The following is a 17,822-nucleotide window of genomic DNA, read 5'->3' as shown; positions in this document are numbered from 1 at the left end:
GAGGATATTTACCTTTAACTTCACAAATGTTCAGGCACAGATTCATCCCTCAGCATCTTCTAGTGACTGCTCCCCAGACCATGCCCCTCGGATACCAATATCTATGCAGGCTCAAGTTCCTCATATAAAACAGTGTGGTGTTTCCATAGAACCTAGGCACATCCTCCTGTATTCTTTAAATCATCTGCAATTACTTATGACACTTAATGCAATTTAAATGCTATGTTACACTGTATTGTTACACTGTATTGTTACACTGTATTGCTTAGGGAATAACGGCAAGAAGGAAACGAGTACATGTTTAGTACAGATGTGAATGTTTTTCTGAATATATTTGATTGGAGGTTGGTTGAATCCATGGATAGAGAGGTTGACTCTACTAATTTCCTAGGTTCTGGGCCTCTTCTCCTCACAGCGTGGCCTATTTAAATTTGTTCCTAGGTTTTTAAAAAACAATGCCAGCCTCAAGCAAATGGTGTGTACACATTTTTTACATCAACATCATTGGGCTCAGCACAGAATCACATGTGTGTGTTGCTCTTGTAATTCTGTGGCAATGGTCCAATTGTAATTACAGGGACTGCCTTGTCCCAGGCCTGTTGGGTACTGGTCTTGATTATATCTTTTTTCCCTTGGTCATTTTGCTTAAATTCAGATGCTCTATTCAATTCTCCCCTAGCTGGGATCCTCATTGTTCTTGCTCTTCTGTTTTCTTTGCTTTCTTCTTTTCTATCTCTCTTGCCTCTGAGGTGAATACTTGCACCTGATTACAAGAGTTGCAATGTTGGCATTATAGGAACATTTATAAAAATTACAGTGGAAATGCTTTATTTGTGGGTGTAGATGTTGGTGTTTTCCTGCCTTGAAAGAGCCAGAGAAAACTGCAAATATATCAAGGCTCTTTTGTATCCTAAATGCAGAGTTCACTCCCTTTAATTCATTCTCGAGAGAATGGAATGGTCTAAGTTTCCCTCATTGGCTTCTGTTGTGAGAAACTGTAACAATGGGTAAAGAAAATTCCTAAAACTGACTAGTTCTATTTCCTTAAGAAATTAACTTAATATTTGCTTAAGAAAAGTAAATCAGTTAGATCTTTTGATAGGGAACTCATTACCTAAGTTGACAAATGAAGAAATTCAGGGAAAAACCTGAGGAAAAAAATATAACTTCATTGGTGCTTTAAAGAGCTGGGGCTGTAGCTCAGTGGTAAGTGCTTGCCATCCACGTGTGAGGCACTGGGTTCAATCCTCAGCATCACATAAAAATAAATAAATATACTGTGGGTTCATCTACAACTAAATAAATATTTTTTTAATTGTGCTTTTATACCCTAAATTTTGAGTTCTAAAACACACAAAGTTTCTTATTGAATTGAATTGATGTCAGTTTTTCTGGCTTTTGACTGTTTCTTCTTTTTCTCTTGATCTAACAATGAAAAAAAAAAAAGAGGCAATGATGAAGACCAATCCAGAATAAACTATTTTTAATGAGATCTAGTAAAAACATGTAGCAAATCAAGCAACACATTCAAATAAAGTGCTAATTTAGCTGCATTTTTAATCATGATGTCCCTTGTGACATGGATTTTGAAACTAGTGATGGATTTCGTATGCTAAGTAAAGTGGTGTGGTGGAATGGCTGGGGGGATCTTATGATGTAAAGTTAGGAAAGGGAGTCACTTCTTTTTTATATAAAACTTTCTCTTTTGAAATTCATTTAATAGTGTTTGGTCTTTTGACTGTGCTGATCAAATAGACATAAAACGTTCTTGATACACTGATTCTCCATATCTCTGTGGATCAAAATACAAAGCATAAGCTGCCTCTAATTATCTTTCTTTAATGTAGTACTCTAAAGCTATAATTTGGAGAAACATATCTGAGCACACTATTCCAACTTTCTTTGTTCCTCAGTCCAAATCATTCTATCCTGAATAATCAAAATATCATATTTGTATTGTGTGATGCTATTTCCTGTAAGTTAAACTGTGTGAATTCAATAATGTTAATGAATTCATGGATTGGGAATCCCCAGTCAGTTGTTAGAGGAAATAGTGTATTTGTGTCACGTTCTTTATTTTTTAGTACTTTGAAAAAAGTAGAATAAATTTTAATGTGGGGATGTACTCTTTCTGTTTATTCTACCTCTTCACATTTAATCCCTCGAATGAGGACCTGTTTCACCTTCAACATTTACTGTGGGGAAAACAGCCATGCTGACATGTTCCTGTCAATAACTTACTTGATACGGCATTGCACTTGATCCTAGAATCATTGATTTATATACTGTGACCCCGAGTGAACCAGTGGATTGTATTTTCTCAATGAAAATTTGAAATAAAAATTTAGAGACAGTGGCTAATCAGTTAAAAACAAGGCAAATTATGAGGGACCAGATTTCCATAAACAGGCAGAAGGAAGAGTCAAGAATGCTGTGTCACGCATCACTGCAACCTGGTGATGTGAAGAGTGCCCTAGCACACAGTGAGTGAGGATTCAGTAAGGATTTGGTGAAGAAAGGCAGAGATGCTATGTAAATAGGACCATGGGAAAACAGACAAAATTTATCCTATTCTTAAGGCACTTTGGAAAATCTTCAGTTTCTTGTAACCCAAAAAAAACTTTCTGCCAAGAATGCAATCAACACAGGCCCAGCTTGTTAAAAGACATTGTTCACATGAGTTTGCCTACTGTAGGCATTAGAGACTTCTTGAACATAGTTCTTTGTTTGTCATCTTCTCTTCTAGATGTGTGCCTATAAATTAAACCTAAAGAGCTTGTGAACACTGGGCTTTATTGAGTGAAAAAAGGATCTGTTGATTTTCTAGGCTTAGCTCCCTAATAAACTCAAGATTCTGGAGCCAATAAGATATGAAAACTCTTTTGCATGCATCCTCTTTTTGCTCATATGTCCCAGTTTATTAGAACATTGGGCTCTTGCTCTAGGGTCTCCTTGCTACTCACATAATTTAGTTCTTAGTTTTTTGCTCATTAATTCCTGGATGACTCTGTCTCTTTGGCTGAGATTGATATTAATAACCTCGTTATTAGTTATAGTCATTATGTAATGCTATATGTATGTAATGCTATATATCTCTCACCCAATCTTAAAGATTCTGGAGTAAAGAAATGGGGATTGGTGGAACTCTGTACTCAAAACAAAATGTGAGAAAATTTGACAGGCGTGATATTGGGAGGAAAGGTGGACTAATCAGGGAGATGAATGGGGTATCGGATCTAGGGTTGAGGATTCTATTGAACTTATTTTGCTCCCATGTTGTCCTAAACAAGTCCAGCCCAGAGTTTTAATCTGAACCAGCTTGGGCTCTTGAAAATTTACAAGATAGCTGTCTGCCTTATACACACACCCAAGTTCTCACACATAATCTGCATGAGTAGATATTGTACACTTTGAAGTACCAACAATGAATGTTCTTCTCACCTTTACACTGTGGGAATTACAGATATTGTTTGTACAAATAATATAAAGGAAATTGAAATGCGCTCACAAGAAAATATTATAAGTTATTGGTCACATTAAAGAATTACAGCTAAGAGGATAAACTTAAAAACCTAAGTGAGAGAAGTAAAATTAATGGGATAAACAGACTCTAAAGCAAATCTAATAAACAGAATGTAAATTGCTAGAAGCATGAAGCAAGAACCAGCACTTAAGTTAAAGAACAGCTTGCAAGCATATAAATTCAAAAAGAATAATAATTTTCAGAATATTAGTTTTCAAATAAATAAATATAATTTATTGAGGAGGAGCCTGAAGGAAAGAGAAGAAAAAAATGCATGTGAAAAATTTAAATGAGTAGTTGCCAAGTATTTCCCAGAAGTACAAAGAGATGTGAAAGTTTAGACCGAAAGAGATCAAAGTGTCAGATAGGATCATTAAAAAAATACTCACTTCTAGGTCTGTTAATGTTAAATTTAAGGACATCAAAGGCAAGAATTTTTTTTTAAATATCCAGGGATAAAAAGATGACCTATACATGAATCAAGAATCAGTTTGACATAACCCTTCTCACTAGTAACATCCAATATAAGAAATCAATGAAAAATATTCTTCAAGAATTTAAAGAAAAAATAAAATTTTACACAAAGTGAACAATTATTTAAATGTGAAGGAAAATTAAGATATTGTTGGGCATATGAAGCATCCAGCTATGTCTCACTCTGTGCTCTCCAGAGAAATGGAGCTTATACACAGGTAATTAAAACTGAGAAGTGACCCAGGGAAAAGAAGAAGAGATGGCAGAGAGAAAAATGAGGATACCAACAAGCCAATTCAAAGGTGTATTCTGGAGTCAGTCAGTTCTGGGGTACTGGGCTGGATCTCACAGCACCCTCAGAAAAGTAGTGTAGAATGCATTTTTGTAATTGCTCACCAAAGGACTGCATGAGAAGAATTTTTAAATACTGAACAACCTCCTTTACTCAAACAGAACTTCTAATTGTCTGTGAAGTCCCAACACCTTCATAACCAAGACTGCACATGGAGGAGTGCCAGGTTGGTATCTGAATGTACCATACACTGTCATATCAAAGAGACTCTAAGGTGGAAAGTGAAAGATACACTGTGCAGCTGAGGTGGACAATTTTTTAGTTTATCTGAAAATAACTTGATTCTTCTTCTGTAATGACTGAGATAGGAGACAGACCAAGAGGATGCGCTGTATTTAATTCTAAAATTTACCAATGTGGTTAGTGTTAGAACTCAGAGGTTATACTCCAGCAATATGAGGGATTAATTCCAGGAGGATTCATGATGTAGCTTTTCATACCCTCTTCCAATTTTTTTGTCCCATTCCTTCTTGCACATCACTCCAATCACCTGCCCTTTTTGTTGTCTCATACTTATTTTTGCCCCAAATATCAGAATAAGTCCCTCCCCTTCTTTCTTAGTATCTCTAATCAGATATCATGTTTATCATACTTTTATAGAGCTCTATTGACATATATTATAAAACAGTATCTCCTCCTTCAACATGCAATAAAACCCTTCACTAGTTTTCTTTCTCCCTATAACAGTTATTAATTGTGACATACTATAATCTTCAAATTTGTTATTGATGTCTGTCTTCTCCTTCAGTAGAATTTTTCAGTGGATTTACAAAGTTATCTCTGGTGCCTAGAACAGTGATTAGCTATGGTTAAGTGCTTGGTAGACATTTGTTGAAGAATGAATGAATACATAAAAATTCTGTAATTATATAACCAGCAAAATAAAATTGATGGGTATAGTGAATATAAACAAAGGTTAATGAAATGAAACATGGCAAGTTAAATATATGCGTATTTGAAGTAAAGCCTGGCAAAAATGCTTTCCTACTCTGTTATTACCATAATTACAATAAATATAAATGAATTAGAATCATCAAATACATGAAAAAATATATTGAACTAAAATATTTTTAAGCAATATCTTTTTTAAAAACACATTTAATACAAAAGTACTTCAATGTATTAAATATAAATTTGTGGAAAAATATTACACAAGAAAAATATGAGCAATTTTAATAGCAGAAAAAAACAACACAATGGAAAAATATTATGATGAATAGACACTGTACACTCCAAATGTATGAAACAGTTGAGAAATTCTCTATATTTCTCTTTTGTTATTTTGACTAGAACAGCTAGAGCAATGTTGAATAATAATGATAGTGGTATACATCTTTATCTTGCTGCTTGCATTTATGGAAATGCCTTAATATTTAGAAAGCATGTTGAATTCATGTGGCATGTGCATGGGACCATGAGTGAGATGTATTTAGTCATTATGGCTTTTTCATGACAACATTAAGCACGAAACTGGTAGGCTTGAGAAAGATGTACTAGTTAATTAAAAGGATAGATAGTACATTTAATTATCAATATTTAAATAATATGTTGAAAAAAATCACATACTTTTCCTTTTAGATGAATCAACTAATAAATTATTCTAATACTAAAATATCTTTTCATTTTTATTTGTATATATTACTCAGTATAATAGTTTTGTGATTCTTGTGATTTAGGTTTGATAAAATATTTGCCAATATTTTATCATGTGTAGTCATTTTACGAGCTGTTCTTGTCATATTTTAAATCTGTGCGTATGTGGATATCATCAGATCAATTGAGTAGTGTTTCACTTTTTTCAAACTTCAGCATTGAAAGAACCAGTTTCAAAATTATGTAGATCCTCAACACCTGTTTTTTTTTAATAGCAATATTACTTTTATATTTGGGTTTATTACTTTTTTTTCTGGAAAAACTGTCTATTGTAGTCGGTTTAAAAAAAAAAGGTTTACATAATATTTTTCCCAGTTTAAATTTTCCATATTCATAATTATATTGCTTCAGAAATCTTTTAAAAAATAATTGATATGGTTAATGTTTGTTTAACTTTAAAAACTCATATCTAAGAATAATCTGAAATATATAATTATTGTTATTAATCTTGATCTCACTTGAATTTATACGTATTTTATTTTGTTTCTTTACTTATGCTAAGTTGCCTTTATGTAGTCTTTACTTTAATAGTCTATACAGTCTACACTAAATAATGATAGTGGTATACATCTTTAGTCAAATATAAAAAATTCTCTCTCTCACGTTTGTACATGAGCTGTTGCTTTGAGGAAATAATTTTAATATTTTTAGTGTTAACAGCTGAAATCATCAGTACATTAATCATCAGGATGATTTCTCTTTTGTCTATACTTTCTAGTCACAAATGTTACATAATCCATGTCGGGCAGCTGTAAGACAGTAGAACTTAAGTAATTTCTTAAAAGGTATAAAGCCTATTTTTGCAAGCCCCAAATTAGGGCCTATAATATAATATGAAAATACACTAAGGATAATTAAGCAGAATATTTTAAAATCTCAAGTGTCTCAAGTCCTACAGTACAAGTGTTTTCTCTACTTATTGTGAACAATTTTTAAATCATGCTATGAATTGCATTAAAACTGGAGAAATTAGTTTTTCAGTGGTAGTAGATACCAATTCTAATGAATTACTATTTTATAATCTACATCAGGTTTAATTAAAATGTAATTTATGATATTTTTGAATAAATAACTCTTTACCTGTGCATTTTCAGTGGAAGATGCCAAGCATGCAAAATATTTTTCATTGGATTGCTGAATAAATAATTACCATATAAAAACTCTTATTCTTGTATATTATATTCTCTCGCTAGTGTTTTCTTAGATACATAGGGATTTTATGTATCTAATGAAGAAACATTATGTATTTTCAATCATGTATTTAGAGTGCTACTGCTTGATACAATAAAGGAAACATCTAAAGCTTTCTCTGCCAATTAATATCAGTAAACAGTTCTCCAAGACATACAATGATAACTTGCACATGCATTATTTCTCCCCCAATATTTACAATTTAGACTTCTAAAATAAACTTTAGAGAAGTAAAAGCAAAACGATACAACAAAAACCCTCTCCCCTTTAAACTATTTTAGAATTAAAATATACTTTCTTTTAAAATTTTTATTTTACTTACATATGTTAAAAATTTGTGGAAATTTTCATTTTTTCTCACTTCTATATAGGCATGCATTGGTCAATTCAGTACATAAATGGTTTATTAATTTTTCAATCCCATACTTTTCTGTTCTGTTAATTGTGACCTACCTATATAATTATTTGAAAGAAGAAAAAACTATAAATCAAAACTGTCAAATCTAAGTTGATTGAAGCATGCATGAGGTTGCAGAGGGAGCAAGGGATTTGTTTTCTGTAATGTTAAATATCTAGAGTTGCTCTTTGCAGATTCTATTTTAAGAAATTAAATTATAGATGATAGTCTTTTAGTAATACACCAATTAATATTTAGTCTAATTCAAAAAAATCAAGTAAGTGAATATTTCCAAGAGTTCTATATCAGAGTCTATGTTGGATATGCCCATTTCATTTCCAACAAAAGTTTGCTGAATTACCATTGGAGTATTAAAAAACATGTAAGTTAAAGATCTCTGTATGCAAGGTCATTAAGGCTAGGAAGGAAGTAGACAGGTATTTGGGGCAGAGCTCAGTGGCAGAATTTCTGCTTTCTGAGCATGTGCAAGGCCCTGGGTTTTCCCAAGCACTACAAAATAAAAATAGCTAATAGAAAAGCTAATAAAATTATTAGTTCCTTTATAAAAATTCATAAAATTTACATAAAAATTCTATAAGAATTATTAACTTCTTGAGACCATAACTTTTTTTTTCCCATGCTGAGGATCAAACCCAGGACCTTGCATATTCTGTGCTAAGCAAGCGCTCTATCACAGAGCCACATTTCTAGTCTTTGAGACTTACAAGGCCTGAAATATGTTGAGATAGTAATTTTGAAATAAATGACTAAATATGCATGCATGTTTGAATGGATGAAATGTTTGACAAGTTATAGACATTCAGAGTAGCAAAGGTTCACTTCTGACTGAGACTATCAAAGAAAACTTTATGTAAAAACTATTTCTGCTTAGCATTGAATGATAGTTAGGATCAATAATGATTAATGATTGCCCAATGATCATGGCTAGAATAAATAATAGTGCTTTAAATTTGTAAAAAAAATCTCTTTTTTTTATCAGAAACTCAATACATTTTAAAAATACAAAAAAAAAACAAAATCTTAATTGATTTAACTTTTATCTGTAATAAAATATATTTGGGTATCAATGCATGTTCTCCAGTAAAAACACTTCTGGATATTTGGGAAGATTGCATTGTTTGGATGTATTCATGTTAAAAAGAATTTAGCACTTAATCATTAGAACCTGTGAGCATATTTTCTTACACGGGATAAAAGGACTTAATTAGATTAAAGAACCTGGAATTCGGAGATTATCCTTAATGTTCCAGATAATCCAAATCTAATCAACAAGTCCTTCAAAGAGGAGAGAAAGGTAGAAGACTTGACCAGAGAGATGTAAAATGAAGCCTTGACTCAGCCTAGGTGGGTGGCTATAAGATGAAGGAAGGTGGCCATAAGACAAAGAATGTGGGTGGTCTCTAGAAGCAGGAAACTGGTCTCAGCTGATAGCTAAGAAGAAGACAAGATCCTCAGTCCTATAACATTCGGGTAATAGACTTTTCTCTCTAAAGAGAAAGGCAGTCCTTCAGATACAGCTTTATTTAGTTCAGCAAGGCCTGTGTTGGATTTCTGACCTATAGAGCCACAGGATAACAAATTTGTACAGTTTCAAGTCACTAAAATTCGTGGTAATTTGTTACACAGCAGCAGAAAATAGCACAACTTAAATACTGAGAGCATTAGAATATAATTTGTGATTTATATTTAAAATTAAAATTTTAAGTCAAAGTTTTATCACAATAAAATCTTGGGGTGTGTTTTGGTTTATTTCATCTAAAACGGTATGTAATAGGAGTTTAATGAACGTTCATGAAAGGAATACTTGTAATGAAGTTACATAGTAACTCTCATAATATTTGTTTATTATTTCTTTCCTTAGAGCACCAATCATGCACTGTATATTTCATGTGTTCTGTTGAATGAAAGTAATTTGGCCATGTCAGCAAAGAATTTGAAATTTGTAAACTTCCTATCTTTTAAATTTTGTCAGGTCTTGCAACCAATGAAATACCTCCAAAATTCTGCTGTTCCACAATCTGACATCTATTTTTTCTACATTAGCTGTCATTTTTCGAGACACATTCCTTTTTCTTAAATGTTAGAAGCATAAATGATGTGTTATGGGTTCTAGTTCTTTATTCAACATTTGTGTGCTTACTCATTTTTGCTGAGTAGCTATGAAGGAAAAGATTTTTAAAAATCTGTCAAGATTATTAAGTGGAGAGTTTTGAAGCTATGGTTACCTGCAATAGTAAGTAGAACATGCCAAATTCATTATTTCCAAGCAAGAATTTAAAAGCCTGATTAGTGTGGTAATTGTTTTGGCACATACTTTTTACTCTACCATTTTATATCATGAGAATAAAATGATGTTGCTTAAATTAGTGTTTGGCTATTTCAATATACCAGAGCCAGATGAAATCAAATCAAAGTCACTGAAAAGATTGGAATCAAACATTGTATTATGATAAAAATTATTCTGTCTTTTCTAATGTTCAATAAAACCCTCATTTGAAATAATTGTTCCGGAATGCTATTAAAAGTTTGACTTAATCAGAATTTCTGCCAAATTACTTTGAAAAAGTCCTTTGGGGAATTATTTGATACAAGTTGGGGGTAGCCTAGCTATTTGGATCAAATCTAATCCTTATAGGCTTATAAGCCTTATAGGCTTCAGTCTTTCTGAATTCTGAATTTTCCAGGATCTTCAGGACTCTAAGTTATCTGGCTTAGCTTTATAAGTTATCCAAGAATGGAATCAGGCCAATTGAGTTCAGCTCAATTACAAGTTTGTGTAGATGGATACATTCTAATCCATATCATTTGCCTTCCTCCCTTCCCTCCTCCTCTATCCATCCACCCATCCATCCATCCATCCATCCATCCAATGGGGGTGAATAAGACTTTCCAGTGTACCAAGCAGAAATAAAAAGAAGATAAGTCATGTAATTTGGTGGTTCCAAATTAGTCATTTCACTATTAGATATGGTGACCACATGTGCTAACTCATCTAGCGTAGCTTCAGTTTGTTTTTAAAAAATGTATCCTTCTTAAAATACATGTCCTGATTATTTGTCTGGGGAATAGGTGCACCATAGTTTGGAGATGTTAGTGTCTTTAGGAAATCATGTCTCTTGGGAAAAAAGCTTCAGTGAGGGTCAAGATCAAGCAACAGAACCTACTGCTTTTGAATTATTCTCTTTAACATTCCTCTTTTAAATTTACTGAGAGAGAGAGAGAGAGAGAGAGAGAGAGAGAGAGAGAGAGAGAACACCTCATACCTCCATTTTAATACTCTATGGTTAAATATAAGAGATAGTTTACTGTGTTATTTTTCCCTTTCCTAGGAAATCCCAAATGTGAAAAAATTGGGTTTTAGGAAATACCTTTCCCCTTTTCTTTCTGTTCTTTACCTCCCAACTGGGATTGTTTTCTTTTTGTTTCTTATTTTAACATCTGTGAAGATCTAGAGAGACAAGATAAAGGGCAGATTAAAGGGAATTCCTTTAATCTAGGATTTTAAGGCAGGACACAAAAAGTACTTTATTTGCAGTTTCCCTGCAATTATAGGTTTCATATTACAGTATGAAATAGCACCCATGTCATATTAAATATTTCCTATACTTTGAGCAGTAGAATGCAGATGAAGACATTCTATCTTCTTGTAATAACTAAGAAAGGAGAAAGTAAAATTTTTATCCTAAATATTATAAACATTACAAACATCTTGGCATTTAAACACAGCTGAATGTATAGAAGATCAAATATCTAGAGAACATATATCTTGGTGCTTACAATTTCAACTCGTTTGAAACACTAGAGTTTTCAAAGGAAGTAATCCATTGCTTATAGACTGACAAAAGAACTGTCAATTTAATCTGAATTTTACTAATTTTTCCCTAAGTTTATTTTCTTCCTTATTCTATATACAACAAATGTTATCTGAAAACCAGAATCAGCTTTGGAAAAAAGTGCAAGAATGATGACATTTATACTAAATGTCTCCTCCACTTGTTGACTGGAATCCTCATAGTATTGTGTGTGGTCCATCATCTCCCAAGAAGGTTCTTCCAGATTGATAATTCCTATGGAATTTTAAAACTGAAACACATACATTTTTGATGGTGAAAACTGTACATAAATAAAAAATGGCAAGTGCCCATTTTCTTCATGTATGAATATCATTAATTCTGTTTATGAAAAGAGAGATGTACTGTGGTTGTAGTTTTTTATTTTGCTTGAAAAGAATATTTTTTTCCCCTGTGGAAAACAGCTATCAATGATGGAATTTTACTATTCCAGGAAAGTTTAATTTCTTATTTTTATAAATTAATGTTATTTTGTTCATCTATTCTGACTTATTTTGTACAAATTATTCACTGACTATATGTAATCTCTTATTTTTAAAAAAATTCCATTACTTAATGACTGCGTTTTCTCTGTTTCAGAAAAGTTTACAAGAGCTAAGAAATGGAAAGACAGAAGGAAATGCTAGTATATTTTTTCTGTTTACCAAATCAGTTTTTCCAAAATACATTTCACAGATATATGACAAGAAGTACTAAAAAAAAAAAGAGAGAAATTTTTAAACTGCTTAATACCTTGTCAGTTTCTATGTATTTACCATGAACCTAAGTATATTTTTTTTCTACAGAAATAGTCCTGAACTTATCAGCAACTGTTAGTAGATATTTTTTTAATATGGTGAGAAAGCATTCATTCAAATTGAGGCCTTATGTTCAGCCATGGCTTATCAATGTGAGACAATCTTTATGTGTAACTCACTGTGATGGAAGGCAAATTCCTTGCACTGTGTGTGTGTGTGTGTGTGTGTGTGTGTGTGTGTGTGTGTGTGTGTGTGTTTCCACTAGGGATAAAGGAACCAGGGGTTGGTTGGTGCTGAAGATGAAGAAAAAGAAAAAAAGAAGGTTATATCATTTTAAGATTTAAAGAAAATAACAAGAGTTTAAGCTTGATGACTAAAACCCAAGACCGGAACCTGGCAATTATGAGTTGGAAAGTATTCATGCAATTTATGAGTAACACTATTTTTGGCTGAAAACATAATTCAAAGGAATCACTCACAGCTTGAAAGAAAGCCCAGGTATATTGGCAAAGTCACTAAAAAACAGCATTTCTATAGTGCTTCCAGCAGCTCTTTATTTCTGAAAGGAATTTAAGTGGAAAATCTCCCTCACTTGGGGCTTCAAAGATAGCCACCTACAGCCATTTTATTTTCTTAGTGTTAAAAAGATGAAATCATAGTCCTTTAAGGTTTTTTTTTTTTTACTATAAGATTTGTGATATTTTCTTTATGGATTAACTATTTCTAACCTGTGCTTACACTGAATTTTCATGGACAAGTTTTTCTGAAGGTCACAATAAAACTCTTCTAACTCCAGGGTTCTGTAAAATTCAGAAAGAAGTTGTTTGAATTGAAATATCATATCTTGGGCTCCTGCTAAGTATCTCTCTGACATGCAGAGTAATCAGAACCTTTTGGTGAAACCAGTTCCCTGGGCAGCCTTGAGCATGATTGATGGTGATGTAAGTCTGCTTTGTTCTTGGAGTCCCAGAGAGCTGGGGCATGTTTATGTTGAAAGGTAAGGCCCCTCTAATTCTATAGGAACCTGACACCCAGCACAGTGAGTGTCTGGAACATAAAACTGGCATGTGATAACTTTTATTGAAACAATAAATGAATGAATCTACGAAAGAATGAATGAGTTAATAAGACGGATGTATTGTAGGGAGGCATCCTTAATCACAGTCAGCTGTCTTCAGAATGGGTACACTGTCAAGAGAGCTCCCATTGGATAAGAAAATCCAGAGCAGATTTAGCAAATAAGCAGCACAACTGTCATTTCCCTGAGATATGGTAAGTCTATCTGGGTAGTCTCCTAGCCAAAGCAATCTTAAAATAGAGTTTCTCAACACAGTTCTCCAGGAAGCCACGATCAATCAATCAGATGGCATGAGAAAGCCAAATGTTGGTCTCTCAAGGGCCAAACAAATTTGTACAACCCTAATTCTATCAGCAAAATGAATAAGTAAATAAACAAAACCTCCCCTGTCTCCCTCTTTTGTGCGACACCTTTTGAACTACTCATTTATTTACTTCAATTGTCAGATGATAGGCTGGGAAGTTCTACTAGAGAAACAATTGTGTGAGGAGTGTCATGCTTGTTACTGTTGTCTTTGCTCTAGGTTCTTAATTAGGTCAATCACATGGAATCCTATTACAGCATAGTTTCATATTTAGGCCTAGAGAAGGGACTAAGCATCTGCATTGCTAACACAGTGATATCAGTCTTGATGGTTAATCCTCAGACTACAATTTGAATTCTAAGAATAGAAGATGCGTTCTTAGTCTCAGCTACACAGTGAAATCACCTGAGGAGCATTAAAAATATTGAGGTTAGGGTTCTCTCTCAGAGATTTTAGCTTCACAGGACTGAGATATGACCTGGGGGTTCACTAGGTCCGAATTCCTCTGGCAATTGTAATCCTCAGCCAAAGTTGAGATTCACTGCTTTAAGCCAATACAGTTTCTGCTTCATCAGCTTGATTCAGGCTAATTATAAATTTAATTGATTTTATGGAGCTCACCTCAAAACACCTCTGTTGCTCTCACAGCCATCATTTATTTTGATTTGGCTCAATTTCTTCACCTTCACTCGAGTCTTTGTTATGTTTGTCTTCATTTTCCCCCATAGTTCCCTATTTTCTTCACTTGCAGCCAAATCTGGGCATTTTTCAGGATAGTTGGCTTGACTTGCTTATTTCCACTGAGGGTCCCTAGCTCTAGAGTAAGGAATTCCTTGCTTATCATTTTGACTCCATGGAAGATGATAAGTACGGTGGCTTCACCAGTTTGAAATCTGTAAGGTCAGAGACCTTTCTGAATCTCGAAAGTTCAGAGGTAGAAACTTAAAAAAAATAATTAAATGATTCTCATTATCTCCTCAATAATCATAAAATGATACAATGGGAGACAATGAAAAGGTTGTGTGTTCAATAGTCTAATGTCAGAGACACCCACAGGAGTTCTCCAGCAAGAAACACCTTGTATAGTTAGTTCCCTTCCCTTGACAGTAGTCCATTCAAACTGTGACTTGGTCTCAGCCAACAAATTATTGAAAATGTGATGAGCTGTCATGCCAATTATTACATTTAGTTATATAAGACTCAACTGCAGACCAGAGAATGGTCTTACTTTTCTTCAGGAAGTCAATAGCCACACTGTGAACTGCCTGTGGAGAGATGAGTGTGGAAAGGAACTGTGGGCCACCTCTGAGACCAGTCAACAGCCAGGAAGAAGCTATGTTCCTCAGGCTCACAGGAACTTTGGATATACCCCCTGTGAACAATCAGAATGAACTGGTAAGCAGATTCTTCTGTAGTCAAGTTTGCAGATCAGAATGTTGTCTGGCTCTTACATTATTATAACCTAGTAACATCCTGAATAGAGAACCCAGCTAATCAGTGGCAATGTGTATCACCTACTGAAATTATGAGATTGGAAATGTGTATTGTATGTAGTCATGTTTAGACATTAATAGAAACTGATACAATATTCATATCACTCCTGAATAATACCCTATAAATTATCAGCAGAACTGAATATAGAACTCAAGAACTGCCTGACTGAATTGGTTTTCTTTTTAGTACAATGGTTCATAAATATATTCTAAATGTGGAAAACAGTTAAATAGAATTCAAATAAAGTGCAGTTATCCCCTTTATCCATGGTTTTGCTTTCCATGGTTTCAATTACTCATGGCCAAACATGGTCAGAAAACATTAAAAGGAACATTTCAGAAATAAACAATTCATAAGTTTTAAATTGTGTGCTGTTTTGTGTAGTGTGATGAAATCTTGCACAGTCAGCTTTGTCCTGCCTGTAACATGAATTGTCCCTTATCAATATATCCACATTGTATATATTGCCCACCTGTTATTTGCTTAGCAGCCATCTCCATTCTCAGATCCAGTGTCACTATATCATAGTACTTGTGAGCAAGCAATCCTTATTTTCTTAATAATGGTCCTGAAGCACATGATTATTTTTTCTAGTAATTTAGATGTGCCAAGGAGGAGTCATAAATCACTTTCTTTAAGTGAAAAGATGAAAGTACAATAAGATATTTTGAGAGAGTGAAAGGGAAAGCATTCTTGTCTAGCTTTTCTTATATTATTTGTTCAATTTTATTATTGTTAATATCTTACTGTTCCTATTTTACAAGTTAAAATTTATCAAAAATATTATAAAATTTATCCTGTATACATGGGAAAAATCACAATATATAAAGGGTTTTATAGTACTATCTGAGGCTCCAGATCTCCTCTGGAACTTTTGGATATACCCCCTGTGAACAAGTGGATACTGCTTTACTTATAATAAATAATGAATAACAATAGAGAAAAGCATTATAGATTTCCACCATAAATCATGTCTTCTGTAGATGTTTTCACTTTGGTTTAGATGTGTTATAAAAATAAAATAAAGATTGTCTCAAACTTAGATTAATTTTCAAGCTTATTCACTGTTTGGTAAGAAGATGTTACAATTTTGAAAAATCAACAGCAAAATGAAGAGTCAGAAAAATATGTATCCTCACTATATAGTTGTCAAGGAATAATGAAAGGATATCTTTCTATAATCAAAATACATATTAAACAGAAAATTAATTTTGATTCAAAATAAAAAGCAATCAAATAAAACACTTGGGATGCTGAAAATTAAAGCCTGTTGTAAAATAAATATTGAATAAATCAAAATGAACTCTACTGAAGTTTCAGCAAACTTTAAAATTAAAAGGACTGTTTATTTTTTTAAAAAATGTAATATGTTTCTGCATGGCTGATATAAAAATACCAATTAAAGGTTACTACTTTCTCAATAATTTGGATAAGCAAACACATCCTGTTGTCTTAAATCTCCAATAATCCAATTCAAAAAAGAGAATATTAAGTTCTTAGTAAGACCAGGTGTTTTAGTCATTAATTAAAAAAACTTCTCATCCTCAAAGAGCTGACAGTCAAGTTCATGTCTCCTTCCATGGTTGCATCATTAGCAGTGAAAAATTACCATCATCATAGGTGTTTGGTCCGTGAAGAGTATATGTTCATTTCCTGATTAAAGTTTAGCATAGTGCTAGTTTCTTGAGAGTAAAAAAAAAAAAAAAAAAAAAAAAAAGATAAATACATTGTTCTTGCATCTTTAGCATCTTATCAAAGGGGTTTAAAATTGTTTAAAAATTTGAAGACTTGTGTTTTTCCCCCAGTGTAATAAATCTCTAAATATTAAAACAATTTAGAAGTGGTTAATGCAAAATGATATTTACCAAGCAGATTATCACTTCCACATTTATTTGATAGCATCAATCTGGGAAAACAGCATGCTTTACTTAGATTTAGAAAGAATATCATTTGATCACTGGTCCTATAGCTTCTATGGGAACTTGGGAAAGCCATTTAATTCCTCTGAGTATCAGATACCTTATTTACTAAAGGTATGCTTTGCAAAGTTATTGTGAAAATCAAATTAGATTTTCTAAGTATCTGGCACACTGGCATTTGATAGGTAACGAAGATAATATTTGGAGATATGGAATGAGTCTTCGTGTCTTCTTCCACAGCAATTGAAGTTTTGGCTGGTTATCTGGCTACTCAGCTAAATAATACATTTACCAACTTCCCTCAGTCAAATGTGGTCTTAAGAGTAGATTCTAGAAAATTAAATATAAGCAGCATTTATTTTTTCAAATTCTAAATGGGAGCTTGGTCTCCTTCTCCTCTCTTTCCCTCTCATAGCTGAAATACAATTTAGATAATAATACAGTTAATTTAGAGCAAGACCCATAGGGTGTCAGAGAAACAAAAATGGAAAGGAATTTGCATCATTGATGTCATCAATTTGTCACACTAGCAACAGACTACTTATCTGGACTGTTTGGGAAACAATAAATAAATCACTCCCAGTGATTCACTCAAGTATATTGTTGACTATCTTAATATAGGAGTCTAGACCAAATCTTCATGAATGCATCAGTCTAACCAGCAATCAAACTAATTCATTGTCCCATCTACACTGCCCTAATACCTGTGTTAATTAAATGCTTACTGTTCTCATCAATCTTTAAACAAGGTTATACATTCATTAACTTTTAATCTCTACTTAGGTAAATTCAGAATTGAGTACATTTTTAGGACTCATCTTTTTTTCC

This window comes from Ictidomys tridecemlineatus, chromosome 6 (genome assembly GCF_052094955.1).
Source record: "Ictidomys tridecemlineatus isolate mIctTri1 chromosome 6, mIctTri1.hap1, whole genome shotgun sequence".
Classification (NCBI taxonomy): Eukaryota; Metazoa; Chordata; class Mammalia; order Rodentia; family Sciuridae; genus Ictidomys; species Ictidomys tridecemlineatus.
The sequence above is the reverse complement of the archived record's forward strand: the minus strand, read 5'-3'. Positions refer to the sequence as shown.